The sequence below is a fragment of the Saimiri boliviensis genome, chromosome 1 (assembly GCF_048565385.1).
Source record: "Saimiri boliviensis isolate mSaiBol1 chromosome 1, mSaiBol1.pri, whole genome shotgun sequence".
In the NCBI taxonomy this organism is placed as follows: Eukaryota; Metazoa; Chordata; class Mammalia; order Primates; family Cebidae; genus Saimiri; species Saimiri boliviensis.
The window spans coordinates 257,839,225-257,857,416 of NC_133449.1; positions in this window are offsets into that span (position 1 = coordinate 257,839,225).

An 18,192-nucleotide genomic window follows, 5' to 3' on the forward strand; every position below is an offset into this window, starting at 1 on the left:
TAGATCAAAGTGGGTGAATTACTTGAGGTCAGGAGTTCAAGACCAGTCTGGACAACATGGCAAACCTTGTCTGTACTAAAAATCCAAAAATTAGCTGGGTATGGTGACAGGTACCTATAATCCCAGCTTCTCAGGAGGCTGAGGCAAGAGAATTGCTTGGACTCAGGAGGCAGAAGTCACAGTGAGCTGAGATCATGCCACTGTACTCCAGCTTAGGAGACAGAGTGAGATTCTGTCTCAAAAAAAAAAAAATCATTTGGGTATAATCCTTTATAGTAGGATGATTTAACAGAAATGTCATTTGACCCAGCAATCCTGTTACTGGGTATATGCCCAAAGAATTATAAATCATTTTACTATAAAGACAAATGCACACACATTTACTGCAGCATTGTTCACAATAGCAAAGACTTGGAACCAACCCAAATGCCCTTCAATGATAGACTGGAAAAAGAAAATGTGACACATATACACCATAGAATACTATGCAGCCATAAAAAATAATGGGTTCATGTCCTTTACAAGGACATAGATGAAGCTGGAAACCATCATTCTCAGCAAACTAACACAGAAACAGAAAAGCAAACACCACATGTTTTCACTCATAAATGGGAGTTGAACAATGAGAACACATGGACACAGGGAGGGGAACACCACACACTGATGCCTGTTGGAGGTGGGATAAGGGACGGATAGCATTAGGAGAAATACCTAATGTAGATAACAGGTTGATTGGTGTAGCAAACCACCATGGCACATGTATACCTATGTAATGAACTTGCATGTACTGCACATGTATCCCAGAACTTAAAGCATAATAATTTTTTTTTTAAAGAAAGAAATGGCTGAGAGCTTTCAGATACCTGGTGATTTATCATTAGCTGAATTTTAAATAAACTGCTTTGAATATAGAAAAAAAATATTGGGACTACCTCAAACAAAGAGATTCCTGCACAGCAAAGGAAACAATCAACAAAATGAAGTCAACCTACCAAATAGGAAAATGATATTTGCAAACCATATATTTAATAGAGGAATAATACTCAAAATATAAGGAACACATACAACTCAATAGCAAAAGAACAAAACAAAACCAATTAATGCAATTGAGAAATATATGATGGACCTGAACAGACATTTTTCCAAAGAAGACATTGAAATGGACAACTGGTATGTGAAAATAATTATCACGGAAAGGCAAATCAAAACCATAATGAGCTATTACTTCACACCTCTTAGAATGGTTATCATAAAAAAAAAATGTTGGCAAGCATGTGGAAAAAAGGGAACCTGTGTACACTGTTGGTGGGATTGTAAATTAGTACAGCTGTTATGGAAAACAGTAAGGAGGCTTCTCAGAAAACTAAAAATACAACTACCACATGATTCAGCAATCCTACTTCTGGGTATATATCCAGAGGAAATAAAATCATTATCTAGAAGAGAAATCAGCACTCTCATGTTTATTGCATTATTCACAATAGCTAAGCCATGGAAACAACCTAAGTGTCTATAAAAAGTGCTGTTACTCAGCCTTAACAAGGAGAGGAAGCTCCATTTGTGACAACACTTATGAATCTAGAGGACATGATGTATGCTAAGTGAAATAAGGCAGACCCGGAAAGACAAATACTGTATGATCTCACTTATATGTGGAGCCAAGAAGTTGAACTTATAAAGCAAGAGAATAGAACAGTGATTTCCAGGGCCTGGGATATGGGGGAAGGCGGGGATTTCACTCAAAGGGCACAAACTTTCAGTTATAACATGAGTAAGTTCTGCAGACCTACTGTACAGTATGGTAACTATGGTTAACAATACTCTATTTTATACTTGAAATTTGCTAAGAGGGTAGATCTTAAGTGTTATCACCTCAAACTAAAATGGTAACTATATATATAAAACTATTGGTATATATATAGTTACCATTTTAGTTTGATGTGGTAGAAGTGATGAATACATTTATTAGCTTGATTGTGCTAATCATTTCCAAATGCATATCAAAATAAATAAGATAGATCACTTTTCTGATGTCTAGAAAGAACTTTTGGGGTGGATGACATTTAAGATAAAATACAAAATATTATTAGGATATATGCAGCCCAATAAAAATAAGAGGATGGGGCTGCACGTAGTAGCTCATGCCTGTAATCCCGGCACTTTGGGAGGCTGAGGTGGGCGATCACCTGAGGTCAGAAGTTTGAGACCAGCCTGGGCAAAATGGTGAAATCCCATCTCTACTAAAAATATAAAAATTAGTCGGGTGTGGTGGCATGTGCTTCTAATCCCAGCTAGTCGGGAGGCTGAGGCAAGAGAATCTCTTGAATTTGGGAGGTGGATGTTGCAGTAAACCTCACACCATTGCACTCCAGCCTGGGTGACAGAGCAAGACTCCATTCCAAGAAGATGAAGAAGAAGAAGAAGAAGAAGAAGAAGAAGAAGAAGAAGAAGAAGAGGAGGAGGAGGAAGAGGAGGAGGAGGAGGAGGAGGAGGAGGAGGAGGAGGAGGAGGAGGAGGAGGAGGAGGAAGAGGAAGAGGAAGAGGAAGAGGAAGAGGAAGAGGAAGAGGAAGAGGAGGAGGAGGAGGAGGAAGAGGAGGAGGAGGAGGAGGAAGAAGAAGAAGAAGAAGAAGAAGAAGAAGAAGAAGAAGAAGAAGAAGAAGAAGAAGAAGAAGAAGAAGAAGAAAAGGAGAAGAAGGAGGAGGAGGAAGAAGAAAAAGAAGATAAAGAGGATGAAGAAGAAGAAGATGAAGAGGAAGAAGAAGAAGAAGAGAAAATAGGGACGGTGTTCTAGGCAATGATAAACAGCATATGAGTAAAGAATGCTGGCATGTGGGTGTAGTGGAGAAAGAACACAGAAAATATGTTAACCTGCCATTTTATAACTCACATTAGTGATTACTACCTATAAGCAGCTATCAGCTAGTGAATGTGAAAGAAAACAAACACATACAATACGATTGGTTTGGATCATGTTTATATTTCACACATCTGATTATAAAGAGAAGAAATCAATCATTCCTTTAAGAATAACTTTTTGATGAAAATGAATTTTCACACATGACTAATGTGCAACAATGTTAATTAAATATACAATGCTTAAAATTAATAATAATCTCTCAGTACATGAAACACAGAGACATGTTTCACCCCCATCACATTAAAGAAGTTTTTAAAAAGGAGTGAATGACAGTATTGAAATTTAGTCATAATGAAAAAATAAAATGTATGGAAAGAAAATTTGACAACGTGAGTCAAGAATCAATAACACTCTCTTTTCTGAATTATGTAAAGTTTGCTTTTTTCTTTTGGCCTGAGAATAAATGAGCAGGTATGCAAAATTAGACATAGTTGTTATTTCATTGTTTATGATAACTACAGCCTAAGTGTCCACTACTGGAGACAAATCAAATCTTTGCTCAACTATTAACTGCTTCTTGAAGCTTTCTCTAAGAAGACTAGTTAAAATTGACACTCATGTATTTCTTGGCTAGTTTTTAATAGTTTTCTACACAGTACTTACCTGCACCTGGCATGATTTACTCACTGGATTACTTATTGTAGCCTCTTACCCTTAGAGAGTAAACTCTATGAGGCGAGGAATTTTTTAAAAAATCCTAATTATTAAAACAATACCAATGGTATTGTACCCATTTAACATGCTCAATATTTATTCAAATAATAGAACATAACAGTAAGTAGATACTATATCATTACAGAATTAAGTTTATTGATCTGGGGATGTATTATATGTTAAGAAAGGAAAGGAGTATAGAGCTTGGTATAAGATACAATTTGACTTTTATAAGATTACAAATATTTGTGTGCATTTAAAAGGAAGGAAATAATACACAGTATGTTGTTTTATGTTTCCATTTTGCCTATCTTTATTCCCCAAAGATTTTTCTAAGGATTAAGTAGTATATATATAATAAAAAATAAAAATCAATTAATGTTAATTCCTAAGTTAGTCACTATTAGTTTAAGAATTTTAGGAGTGTAGCAGAAACTAACTCAGAACCGCACAGCTTCATGGAAACTGAACAACTTGCTCTTGAATGTTGACTGGATAAACAAAGAAATGAAGGCAGAAATAAAGATGTTCTTCAAAACCAATGAGAACGAAGACACAACATACCAGAATCTCTGGGACACATTTAAAGCAGTCTCTAGAGGAAAATATATAGCAATGAGTGCCCACATGAGAAGAAAGGAGAGATCTAAAATTGACACCCTATCATCAAAATTGAAAGAGCTAGAGGAGCAAAATCAAAAAAACTCAAAACCTAGCAGAAGACAGGAAATAACTAAGACCAGAGCAGAACTGAAGGAAATAGAGACACAAAAAACTCTTCAAAAAATCAATAAATCCAGGAGCTGGTTTTTTGAAAAGATCAACAAAATAGACAGACCACTAGCCAGATTAATAAAAAAGAAAAGAGAGAATAACCAAATTGATGCAATAAAAAACGATAAAGGTGATATCACCACAGATTCCACCGAAATCCAAACCATCATCAGAGATTATTACAAACAACTCTATGCACATAAACTAGTAAACCTGGAAGAAATGGATAAATTCCTGGACACCTGCATCCTCCCAAGCCTAAACCTGGAAGAAGCCGAAACCCTGAATAGACCAATAACATGGTCTGAAGTCGAGGCAGCAATAAAGAGCCTACCACCCAAAAAAAGCCCAGATCCAGATGGGTTCACAGCTGAATTCTACCAGACATACAAGGAGGAGCTGATACCATTCCTTCTGAAACTATTCCAGACAATCCAAAAAGAGGGAATTCTTCCCAAATCATTTTACGAGACAAACATCATCCTGATACCAAAACCCGGCAGAGACTCAACAAGAAAAGAAAATTTCAGGCCAATATCCATGATGAACATAGATGCAAAAATCTTCAATAAAATACTGGCAAACTGATTGCAACAGCATATCAAAAAGCTCATCCACCATGATCAAGTAGGATTCATCCCGGGGATGCAAGGCTGGTTCAACATACGCAAGTCCATAAACGTAATTCACCACATAAACAGAACCAAAGACAAAAAACCACATGATTATCTCGATTGATGCAGAGAAGGCTTTTGACAAAATTCAACAACCCTTTATGCTAAAAACCCTCAATAAACTAGGTATTGACGGAACGTATCTCAAAACAATAAAAGCTATTTACGACAAACCAACAGCCAATATCATACTGAATGGGCAAAAACTGGAAGCATTCCCTTTGAAATCTGGCACTAGACAAGGATGCCCTCTCTCACCACTCCTATTCAATATAGTAATGGAAGTTCTAGCCAGAACAATCAGGGTATCCAAATTGGAAAGGAGGAAATCAAATTGTCTCTATTTGCAGATGATATGATTGTATATCTGGAAGACCCCATCATCTCAGCCCAAAATCTCCTGAAACTGATAAACAACTTCAGCAAAGTCTCAGGATACAAAATCAACGTGCAAAAATCACAAGCATTCCTATACACCAGTAATAGACTTCAAGAGAGCCAAATCAAGAACGAACTGCCATTCACAATTGCTACAAAGAGAATAAAGTACCTAGGAATACAACTAACAAGGAACATAAAGGACCTCTTCAAGGAGAACTACAAGCCATTGCTCAACGAAATAAGAGAGGATACAAACAGATGGAGAAACATTCCATGTTCATGGTTAGGAAGAATCAACATCGTGAAAATGGCCATACTGCCCAAAGTAATTTACAGATTCAACACTATTCCCATCAAGCTACCAATGACCTTCTTCACAGAACTGGAAAAAAACACCTTAAACTTCATATGGAACCAAAAGAGAGCCCGCATAGCCAAGTCAATTCTAAGCAAAAAGAACAAAGCAGGAGGCATCACACTACCGGACTTCAAACTATACTACAAGGCTACAGTAATCAAAACAGCATGGTACTGGTACCAAAACAGAGATATAGACCAAAGGAACAGAACAGAGGCCTCAGAGGAAATACAACATACCCACAACCATCTGATCTTCGACAAACCTGACAAAAACAAGCAATGGGGAAAGGACTCCCTGTTTAATAAATGGTGTTGGGAAAACTGGCTAGCCATGTGCAGAAAGCAGAAACAGGACCCCTTCCTGACACCTTACACCAAAATTAACTCCAGATGGATTAAAGACTTAAACATCAGACCTAATACCATAAAAACCTTAGAAGAAAATCTAGGCAAAACAATTCAGGACATAGGCGTAGGCAAGGACTTCATGACCAAAACGCCAAAAGCAATGGTAACAAAAGCCAAAATAGACAATTGAGACCTAATCAAACTCCACAGCTTCTGCACGGCAAAAGAAACAGTCAGTAGAGTGAATCGGCAACCAACAGAATGGGAAAAAATTTTTGCAGCCTACCCATCTGACAAGGGGCTGATATCCAGCATTTACAAAGAACTAAAGCAGATCTACAAGAAAAAAACAAACAAGCCCATTCAAAAATGGGCAAAGGATATGAACAGATACTTTACAAAAGAAGACATATAGGAGGCCAACAAACATATGAAAAAATGCTCATCATCACTGGTCATCAGAGAAATGCAAATCAAAACCACATTGAGATACCATCTCACACCAGTTAGAATGGCGATCATTAAAAAATCAGGAAACAACAGATGCTGGAGAGGATGTGGAGAAATAGGAACACTTTTACACTGTTGGTGGGAATGTAAATTAATTCAACCATTGTGGAAGACAGTGTGGCGATTCCTCAAGGACCTAAAAATAGAAATCCCATTTGACCCAGCAATCCCATTACTGGGTATATATCCAAAGGATTATAAATCATTCTACTACAAGGACACGTGCACACGAATGTTCATTGCAGCACTGTTTACAATAGCAAAGACCTGGAACCAACCCAAATGCCCAATGATGATAGACTGGATAGGGAAAATGTGGTACATATACACCATGGAATATTATACAGCCATCAAAAACGATGAGTTCACGTCCTTTGTAGGGACATGGATGAACCTGGAAACCATCATTCTCAGCAAACTGACACAAAAGCAGAAAATCAAACACCGTATATTCTCGCTCATAGGCGGGTGTTGAACAATGAGAACACATGGACACAGGGAGGGGAGCACTACACACTGGGGTCCGTTGGGGGGAAATGGGGGAGGGGTGTGGGGGTGGGGAGGTGGGAAGAGATAGCATGGGGAGAAATGACAGATACAGGTGAGAGGACAGAAGGCAGCAAAGCACACTGCCAAGTGTGTACCTATGCAACAATCTTGCATGTTCATCACATGTACCCCAAAACCTAAAATGCAATTTAAAAAAAAGAATTTTAGGAGTGTAAATAAAATATTTTACTTTTTTTCATAAACACCTCTATAAGGCAGATTCTACGTGGGTGTAACACCTTGACTGTTCAAGCACCTCACCCTCCCAGAAATTGGAAGAAATCATTTCATATCATAAGATAATACTTTATTGGATGGCATCAATTTTATAATTTGCAAACTGACTACCAGTTACTAGGGTTAGGGTTTATGAACCATAAATGAAAGTAAATAGTCCTATTCTGGACTACATAAAAATAAGGGCACTTCGCTGACTCAAACCTCCTTCATCATCTTATAACATGCTCCTGCTGTCTTGAGGTCGCCACCTCTTTACGGAACTCAAGCATCCATGACACTCAGTGCTTTTCTGAAAGAGGCAGTCCAGATAGTTACTAAGAGTGCAGATTCTAGGACTTAACTCCATGGTTTCAAATTCTGGCTCTGCTTCTTTCTAGCCACCTGTTGGCCAATTTGCATAAATTTAAACAGCCTCAGTTTTTCCTAACTGATAAGTGATTATACACACACACACATACACACACACACACATGCACACACACACACACACATACACATACACACACATGCAAGCATTTATTATTTCTAATCACATTGGATTCTAGCAGGCATGAGGTCTTCACTATGATTTTGGACAATGGTTAAGGACAAATATTAATGTATTACAAGGAGAGGAAGACAAACATTAATGTGTGACAACAAATTAAAATTTGGTAAAAATATGGGAAAACAAAATGTATGAGAAGACAATTTAACAAAGTATGAATGTCAAGAATCAATAATACTCTCTCTTTGAATTATAGAAGTTTTGCTTACTTGTTGAAACAAGAAAAATTATTCACAAGACAAAAACAAGAGCACAAAGAAGGTGGAGAGGCCAGGCAGGATAGGTCACACCTGCGGTTCCAGCACTTTGGGAGGCAGAAGCAGGCAGATCACTTGAAGCCAGGAGTTCAAAACCAGCTCGGTCAATATGGCACAACCCCAAGTCTACTAAAAATACAAAAATTAGCCGAGCATCATGGCCCACGCCTGTAGTCTCAGCTAAAGAATCTCTTGAACCCAGGAGGCAGAGGTTGCAGTGAGCCAAGATCATACTGCCACACTCCAGGCTGAACCACAGAGCGAGAATCTGTCTGAAAAACAAAACAAAAAGGTGGAGAAAGTGCTGGAATCAAGGAGTTCAAAAATACAGAGGTAGGATGTCTTAAAATTTGCATGGAAAAATGGCAGAGAGAGAGAGTTTCAAGAGAGTTTGAAGGGACTATGTTGAGAGTGTCAGAAATCAAAAATGAAAATTTTAAGATGTCTTGCTTTTTAATTATAGGAAATAAAAATTGAAAATGTTTTTCTGGGGGGAGAATATTATTTATTTGAATTTTCTTTGCACATGTGATGGAGTATGTGAGTTCCGCAGCTCCTCAGGCAGATTATATTTGTGGTAATGAAGTACCATTTCTGAGACTTACACCACCAGGCCCTAACCCAACTGTAAATCAACAGAAAGAGCCAGGTAGTAAGGACAGTAGGTTTCTTCACAGTATGAGGATCAGTATGCTTGTTTCTGAGACTCCCTTCAGCCTTCCATGTTCTGTTTTTGGGTAGGTTGGTTCATTTTTTCCCGTCCTCATGGTCTATGTCTGAAATAGCTATTGAAAGAAGGAATGGCAATGTCAACCCAAACTGTCCACAATGCAATCCACATAGCAGGCTGACACTAAATTGTCATTTTGCAAGTGTGTGTCTGAACATGCATTGTACCTGTGACTTTCTGACTTGTTAGTGCCAGCTTTTTCTCTGAAAGAATGACGTTTAGGTGTGTGTGGTTTTTCTTTTTCTTTCTTTCTTTTTTTTTTTTTTTCCTGATTCTTAACCAGAAAGCAATTTCCTTCAGCCTGAACAGGAAACATTATGTCTTCTGTTCTGCTTTCTGGAGATTTATTGGAAGTGCTGACATTTCTTGTAACACATTCTTAATGTCTTCATAATATCTAAATTACATATTCTGGGAAGGATCGAGGTCCAGCTACGATCAATATTCTATTCACTGTTCTGAAACCAAAGACAGAAATTTATCAAGGAAATCTGCTATTGGAGAGCTCTAAATGTTGCTGGACCTAGTGAAAATAGCATGGCTTTTGAATCAAAATACTGAAGTTTTATATGAGAGTTGTTTAGACTCTATGAGTCAATTAATATGATGTTAACTAATTGGGTTAAAGAAAGAATAGTAGTTAATTCTCAGGGAGGTTATTAGGAGGATTAAAAGAAAAATGTATTGCATGATGTCCAGGATTGCAGTGCACACATTTATTGCTCTATCTACGTTTGCTTGGCACTAGGCATTTATGTGTGTATTGACTCAACAACATCCAATTGCAAGCATCTACAACTCTGCCTGAGAGCTTTCGATGACCATCAAAGTCTGAAGAAGGGGCTCTCAACGATTAGATAGAAAGGGTGACTAGTCCACTGGATGCTACTTAGCCTCTACTATATGCCACTGAAGTGCTTACACAATGTGTCCATGAATGGAATGGTCATGGTAGGAGGGATTAAGAGTATTCATGGCTCAACAGCATGGGCTGCCTCTCACCGCGGCTGATTTAGCTGCCACTATTAAATGTATGGCCTGTCAGCAGCAGTGGAGATTCACATCATGTCTTGGTTAGGTACCATTCCTTGAGAAAACAAGCCAGCCAGCTCCTGAGTGGCTTGTTGATTATATTGAAATCTTCCACCAAAGTGGGCAGGGGGGATGGACAGCAGTTCATCTTTGTTGAGACCGATAATATTCCATATATGGGTTTGTCATCCCATCTTACAATCCCTCAGGCAGCAACAGTATGTGGGTGCTCAAAGAGAGTTTCATTTCTCATTATCCCACATGACATTGCCCTGACCAAGGGACCCACTTTATAGTGAAGAATGTGCAATGATGAGCAACTGACTGCAGAATCTTCTAGCTCTCTGAGTAGACTGCCTCATCCTGAAGCAACTGGCATGACAGAATGTGGAATGGTTTGGGAAGAGTGACACTGTAGGTTCAGGACACTGTCTTTCAAGGTGTGATGTATGCTTTGAACTAGTAACAATTATGTGGGGCCATGATCCTCAAGCTGGAATGCTTGGATCCTGTAACCAAGGGCTAGAATTACAAATGGCATCTTGGAATTAATGGTGCTTCCTCCAAATGGTAAAACTAAGACGAGGATCCAAATGCAAGTTATGTAGGAGAAGTGAAGGGCACACCAATGCGGGTGTGAAAAAGTGAGACAGGGAAGAAAGGGGTACAATAAATGCCGCTCTATCATGCTGTTTCCACTATGGATAACACGTTTGCATCTCAGGGTAACTGTGAGCCCATGTAAAACACATGACTCAGAGTTACGCCACCAAGAACTGAGGAATCTGGGATATTCATATTCCAATCCCAGCCAGTAACTTGTTGAGAACTGCTCCTGGAGGCTTTAATTCCCTAGAATTCCAGCAAAGATACGCAGATGCTGGCAGCCAGAAGTCATGCAAAGTATTAGGGCATTGAGGGTGAGGAGGATATGATAGGGTATCAACTCCACCTGGCACACTCTCTTGTCCTCACTCACATTTGCTCATTTGGGGAATTTATGTTGACTGTTTGCTCAACTTTAGAATCTGCTGGATTAAATAAAGATTCTGCCTCCCAGTAGGAAGGATCTTCTATCAGGTGACACACTTAGAGTTCACTAGCCTAATGCTATGGATGTCACCTAGTCACTCAGGGTTCTTTATGCCAGTAGATCTCGAGTTTAAAGGGGAATTATTACACTAGCAGTGGTAATTAACTTACTCAGAAGTAGATCGAGAGGTCTCTATATAATGGTGGTAGGAGGAATGTTTGGAATTCAAGGAAGCCACCAGGCACCTCTTGGTGTTTCCATGCCTGGTAAAAACCGTGAAAAGACAGTATTAGCAATCATCAAGGGCATGGTAACCAGGTGCTCAGACCCCTCAGTGATTTCCTTATTAGGCAAGTAGCCCAGACCTGCAAACACGATGTTTGAGGATGCCTGGAACCCAGAATTTTTGCCAGAAGAGTCAATGAATATTATAACAGCCTTGAACCCAGCTGCAGCAGTGGGAAGCATCCCTGTTATAAGTCTTGGTTTTGTTGTTTTTGTCGTTATTGTACAGACAGAAAGATAGACAAAAAGTACTGAAAGTGTGTGATGTAGATAATAATTTCTATAGGCCATAAAAGGGAAAATACTATTGTGGTTGAAATGATAAAAATTTTATGTTTTTACTATAGCAGATGTCATCCAGATAGAAGTTTGTTAAATAGCACCATTTAAATATTAGCCATTATACTAGTCAATACTTTACATATTATGTTTAACAATATAACTGTACATGATTTGAAACCTAAAAAAAAAAAAAATTGAAAGCTTTTTTTTGGCATGGGCACATGAAGAGATTCTTCCAAGCTAGAGAAAAAAAAATTCTATATTTTCTCTTTTCATTTACTCTACCACGATCCTTATGTTAATAAACTTTAGGTGTTACTAAATACATTAATCTCATTTTTTTCTTCTTTTAAATGATGATAGAATTTTTAGAAATCAAAAATAATATGTGTTGGTCTCTTCATAATAAATGAGGGTTTCCAGCGATATTCTTTCATGTAGGATTATATACAAATGGATCACTTTTAACAGATTATGCAGCTTTAAAGTCTCCTCTGACTTGCTAATTTCCTCTTTCCATAGGGGAACCAACATTCATTTATATGGAATTTGACACATCTGCTGGCAAAATAACTAAATCAAGAATTACCTCTGGAAATATTTGTGACAAGAATTACTTCCTGGAATGATGCTGTAATGTTATTCAATTGGTCCCAATACATTTGGTACATGATATTGTTATGCTAATTACAAAACACTGATAAGACACTCTCTCTCCTGTCTAATATAAGACAAAAGATAACTTGCAAATAATTTCACATTAAGATTTAATGTCCAATTAATAATTTCACATATTCAAAGCTGGCAAAGTTAGTGACAACTAAATGAGATTCATAAAATTTAATTTAGTTACCTAGTCTTGGGTTTGTAATGTATATTTGCTCAGGTACATTTTAAAGCTGCCTCATTACTTTTTATAAAAGGTATGACATAAATTATAAATATCTTAACATTTAATATTTATAAGATGTTATGATAGAGTGATTTTACTAAGTCTGAACCTCAGCCAGATTGCATACGGGCATTAAATGCCTTACTAAGGGCTATAGGGAGATGAGAAAGAAAGTATAAATTGATTAAAAGGTAGACATGCAAAGATAAAATATACTGTTTTTGTCTTCAAGAAGGACATGGTTTAGTAAAAGTGGTGGATAGGTGAACAATATAGCGTAAGAAAAGCCTTAAAGGAACTATGTATGGGAAGTTGTGGTAATCTAGAGTACAGGAGTGGCTCCACAAAAGCAGGTAGGGAAGGTGTTTGAGAAGAGAGGAAGTTGGCAGTGAGTCTTTGATATGGTTTGTCTGTGTCCCCACCCAAATCTCATCTTGAACTGTAGCTCCCATTACCTGTGGGAGGGACCCAGTGGGAGATCACTGAATCATGGGGATGGTTTCCCCCACAGTGTTCTAATGGTGGTAAGTAAGTCTCATGAGATCTTATGGTTTTATATGGGGAAACTCATTTTGCTTGGTTCTCATTCTCTCTTGCCTGTCCCATGTAAGAAGTGCCTTATGCCGTCCACCATAATTGTGACGCCTCCTCAGCTACATGGACCTGTGAGTCCATTAAACCTCTTATTCTGTATAAATTACCCAGTCTTGAGTATGTCTTTATCAGCAGTGTGAAAACAGACTAATACAGTTTTACAGAAGTACAAGTCGGCCAGGAAAAGATGCAAGAGAATGACATTCTGTGCTGAGCCATTTCAGGGCAAATGCTTGGATTTATGAGAAAGAAGGCATATTTAGATAATGAGATGTCCTCTGACAGGCCTGGAGCAGGATGTCCCACTTTGGGGAGTGAGTGGATCTGGGTCTAAGCAGGTGGGCAGCAGTGGAATTTCATTGTAAGATTCCTTTGTAAAATTTCTTCAAAAATTATATGATACTTGAATTTTTCTATCTAAAAGTTACCATTTTTAAAATATAAAACTGAATTTCTATGTAAATATTTGAGTCAAATAAGAGATCCTAAGAGATTTATCAAATTTCTCTTGTTGTTTCTGGATTGTCCATATCAACATATGCCTCAAACCTTGAGAAGCACAAAAATTATAAGAGGTTCAAAATAAATGAGGATACCTAAAAGTTTTTTGAGTTACACAAATGAAGTGGGCTGTATTTACTGGTTAATGCTAGAAAATGTATTGTTGAACCTTTATAGCTATGTCTACACACTGTGAAGAATTCTGTTTGGCTGACACTTGTGTAAACTGGGATTCCACTATTGGTTCCTTTGGCATTGGCTCTGTAATTCTAATTTAGTTCCAAACATGTACTTACATCAAGGAGAACTCTTTTTATATTCTAGGGAAAATTTGCATATGCGAAAAGAATAAAATTATTAAAATTATGTTGGCTGCAATATAATGCAATTCATTTTCTTTCCATTGTCAAAATACCAAAGTATGCTGTTGACAGGGAAAGCATAAAAGTGAATTCTATTCTCATAATAAAGTCAAGAACTAAACAATTTTTTTGTTGTTGACCAATAAACAATAGGCTTTTGAGAACATTTATTTTGCTGAAAGAATAGATGAGTTTAGCGAAATCCATTGCGTCAATGAAAATCTAAAATACTGGTGAAAATGCATGCTGCCCGGGATTCAGGTATCCAGCTGTTTCCTTCAACAAGCTATTATTTTACTATTTGATTTCATAACTGAAATAATCCAGCTTTTGTATTTTTTTCAACCACCTAAAAGAATTGACCTTTATGTTGGTCTATATCTCTTTTCAAATAAAGATGAAAATTCTTGATACAAATTTGGGGATTTATTATGTATATATAGTATTTCTAGCTGCTCTTGAGATAAAATTTTATATTTAAATATCTTCATCTCTTATGAGAATATTAGATCATAACTTATAAAGATTTTTTAAATGACGTTTTTTAAAAACTCCCACATTTTGCATTATCAGAATCAAAGCATACGTATGCATTGAATTCCAGAAATATTGACACCTGATGGACCACAGTTTTTAACTATGCAAGTTAGTGTGATTATGTATAGTTACTCATTTAAATAGTCACAAACTTCCTATTGGGTTTTCTAATGGCCAGGGACTGTTTTGAGTATAATACAAAGTCAAATTAGACAGGGAACTTACTATGTAATTGGAGTTTATTAACTCTTCAAGCCTCAATTTTCTTATCTATAATATATTTTCCCTTTCCATACGAATAAAGTTGTTAGCAAACTTGACTAAATTCAAGTGTTTAAATCAGATGTGTTCAAGTACACATGCACTGACTCACACAATCCTCCAAATTTTTGAACTCTACAAAAATGATTTTTACTTGAATCCTTAAGCAAATAACATTTTATGCATGCATTAGGGGAAAAAAGTGTTTAATAACATCATAAAATTTAACTTAAATTTTAGAATAGGTAGATTCACAGGGATTGGGCAATAATAGCCCTGGTTATTTTTTTATTTATAAGTAGATAGACATATTTGATGTTTAAAAATAATTTTTTTTTTTTCTAAGAGAACCAACTTCTACTACATTGAGACTGGGTTCCTATCTCTGATAAAAAGGAAGATACTTAATTCACTCCAAATTTACAGTACTCAGGCTTGTCCAATACTGACCTAGTTGTCAGTTGGGATCTTACAGGTTGATTTATGACTGAAAGTGAGTAGGATATTGAAAAGGAACAAAGGAATTCATCATGATCCTTCTGAATAAATTAAATCTATGAACAAAACTCCCAATATCTATATCAAATTGACTCAAAGACAGCTGTTTGTATCCTGCTGTTGACTAATAATAATCAGTTTCCCAAGTATAACCCGAGTAAGGCAGAAGAATGTCTTTACGGGGACCAATGAGGGAAGAATTTTTAAACTGTCACTTCGAGATGTTACCTATACTGCCCAGGTCACCATTCATATGCTCAGTAACATAGATCCATAAGAATTTCTTTTTAGTCTCAGAATAGCAATAAAAAACTTTATAATACTAACAGAAATATGTTTGATATTATATGTCACCTATAGTTTGAAGTTTGTCCAGAACATTGGTTCCTACAGTTGCTCTGATATTCTTTCCTCAGAATTCTTTGAAGACTACTGCCTCCAAAACCTTTATTCTTATTTTACCTTTTTCCGTACTTACCAACTTATCTTACTCTTGGTTACTCTATGGATGATATACCAACAATAAGAGGGTAGCTCTGCTACTTATGTTTCAATTATCACAAGGAAGTTAATGTATCTCAAATCTCTATGTGTAACTGGGGCCTCACTACCAAGCATGGGATCTAGGTTTGCAACTCTTACCAGGAATCTGCACAATGACGTCCAAGCAGCATGATGTCCAAACTCAGGATTCAGAAACTAACTCAGTTTTACTCAAGATCTTTCTTTTTATTTTTTAAACTCACTTAATGACATAAATAAGCTGTAAACATACCAATAATTATGGTAACATTCCAACATTCATGTATTCTATTTTTAAATATTAGACCCCCTAATTCCTAGTTCTTACTTTTTTACACACAGTATTTTCATTTTTTCTTAAAATATTTGCCTAAAATATTATTTGAATCACATATTTACAAGCATTCTGGAATACTGTGTCACTTCCTTAGTGTAAACTTAATTTTTATAAGGAGGTTCCAGGTGCAAGCAATAAGTACTATTGTAATAAATTAATCTTTCAACCTTTCTTAGAAATTTTTAGTGTTAAGAAAAGTTCCAAATCTTGTTGCGTTACATTCTGCCCTCAAAAGAAAAAGAGAATAAAATTTTAAATTGGTATTTTTGGATCTCTCCTTGACTACCAAGCATAAAATGACCCACTGAACGGAACCATCACTGATAACATTATAGTAGTAAGGAAGGAAGGATTTGCAAAAAAACATGTAAAGAGAAGATCCATACTCCAAACTCAGAAAATAATGTTTTGTATATATCTTTAGGAAAAATTAAACCTGCTATAAGATTGTTTCATAAGAATAGTTTGTTATTTTAGAATTTAATATACATTGAAGCTATTGCCTCATATGAGTCAATGGATGAACATCTTCTGATTTCAATTTTGAATAGACTTCATCACTCATACTCAGCACTTTTATAAATGTTCTATTTATGAAAGATGTATTTATAGACAATGTAAGAGACCTCATCCTCTCTCTATTTTAATTAAAGAAGCCAAGCAAAGATTAAATTAAATTTGAATTGCATGATGTGTCACTTGCTAGATCTTGGAGGAAAGGCACACAAACAAAATGCGGTCTTGAAAAAGAACGAAATTGCCACTTTTCAAAATAAAGGAACAGATTAAAGAGTGATTGCACTCAAACCTTTGTACACTTTAATGACAAAACTTATCCTTTAAAGACTATTAAAGTTTGGAACTGATGTTACATTTGGTTTGGGCAGTGCTTCTATTCACTCTTCTGTAACTAAAGATCTGCTACTACCAACTACCAGTTTCAATTTTTTTTTTTTTACCCATTTATCCCTTCAACAATGTGCCCTTAGCCACTTCATAGCTGATTCTCTTGTATCCTCAAATATGTTCTCTCTTTTCATTATCTGATTGGTACATAGAAAGAATTGCTCCAGAAAATATTTGGCATGATGGATGGAAATAGACTAGGATTCAAGGCCTAATGGAAAAGCTAATGTAAACCTTGCCTCTGTGGAGAAATATAATACCATGATAATATAATATAATAAAATATGCCTGTTTTTTTCCTTATAATTTTCCATGTGGTATAGTGCATCTTCTGAGAAAAGACAAGAACTTATTGTTCTCTGAGGGAAAAATCTCTACTGTTAACCCGTGCTCTGAAGGACTTACTCCAAGCCTTTTAGATTTTCATTTAGGGAATAATCTTATTGTGAATGGAGCAGGAGTCTTTGCTCTGATAGACTGTTGGTCACGTTTTAAGAGAACTGTCACCATATCTTGAATATGGACCTAATAGTTAAGACTGGTGGATTAAGCAAGCAAGCAAACAATAGCACCAAAAACAACAGTCAGATTGAGGAATACAGATGAGCTTTCTTCACTCTCGCATCACATTAGTGCTACCCTGCTGGCCTATTGCAGTCCCACATTCTCTCTGCTCCAGGAGCATGGAACCCCCAACCTGACTGGTGAGTGAAAGAAGTTCAGCACACATAGCCCAAGTCTTCCATGTTTTCCTCCCCTTGGGAGTGAGTAATCTTAAGGGATATATACTCTACTCTATTCCTCCACGGTAAGTCAATGTGTCTAATTTAGCAGATCACTGGGAAACCCACCTGTCAGAAATACAATGTTCTATGTCAGTTTTATGAATAAAAAGAAAATATTTGGCTATCACCTGACTTACTCTTCTTTCTTGTTTCTTCAGTTGGTTCAAAACTATGGCAAGTAAGTTAAACAATATATTCTGGAGGCTTTCAGACTCAAGTTTCTTAATATCTTGAATTCCTCCTAGTACTAAAAATACAACATCTACTGAACATTACATGTGATAATGCATGTAAAGTACTTAGTACATTATTGCAGTACCTATTAAATAGTCATACTCTGCTTCCTCCTTTACCCCCAGTTCTTACTACTGCTGCTGCTACTCCTCCTACTACTATCAGTATTACTACATAGGCAAAAGCAAC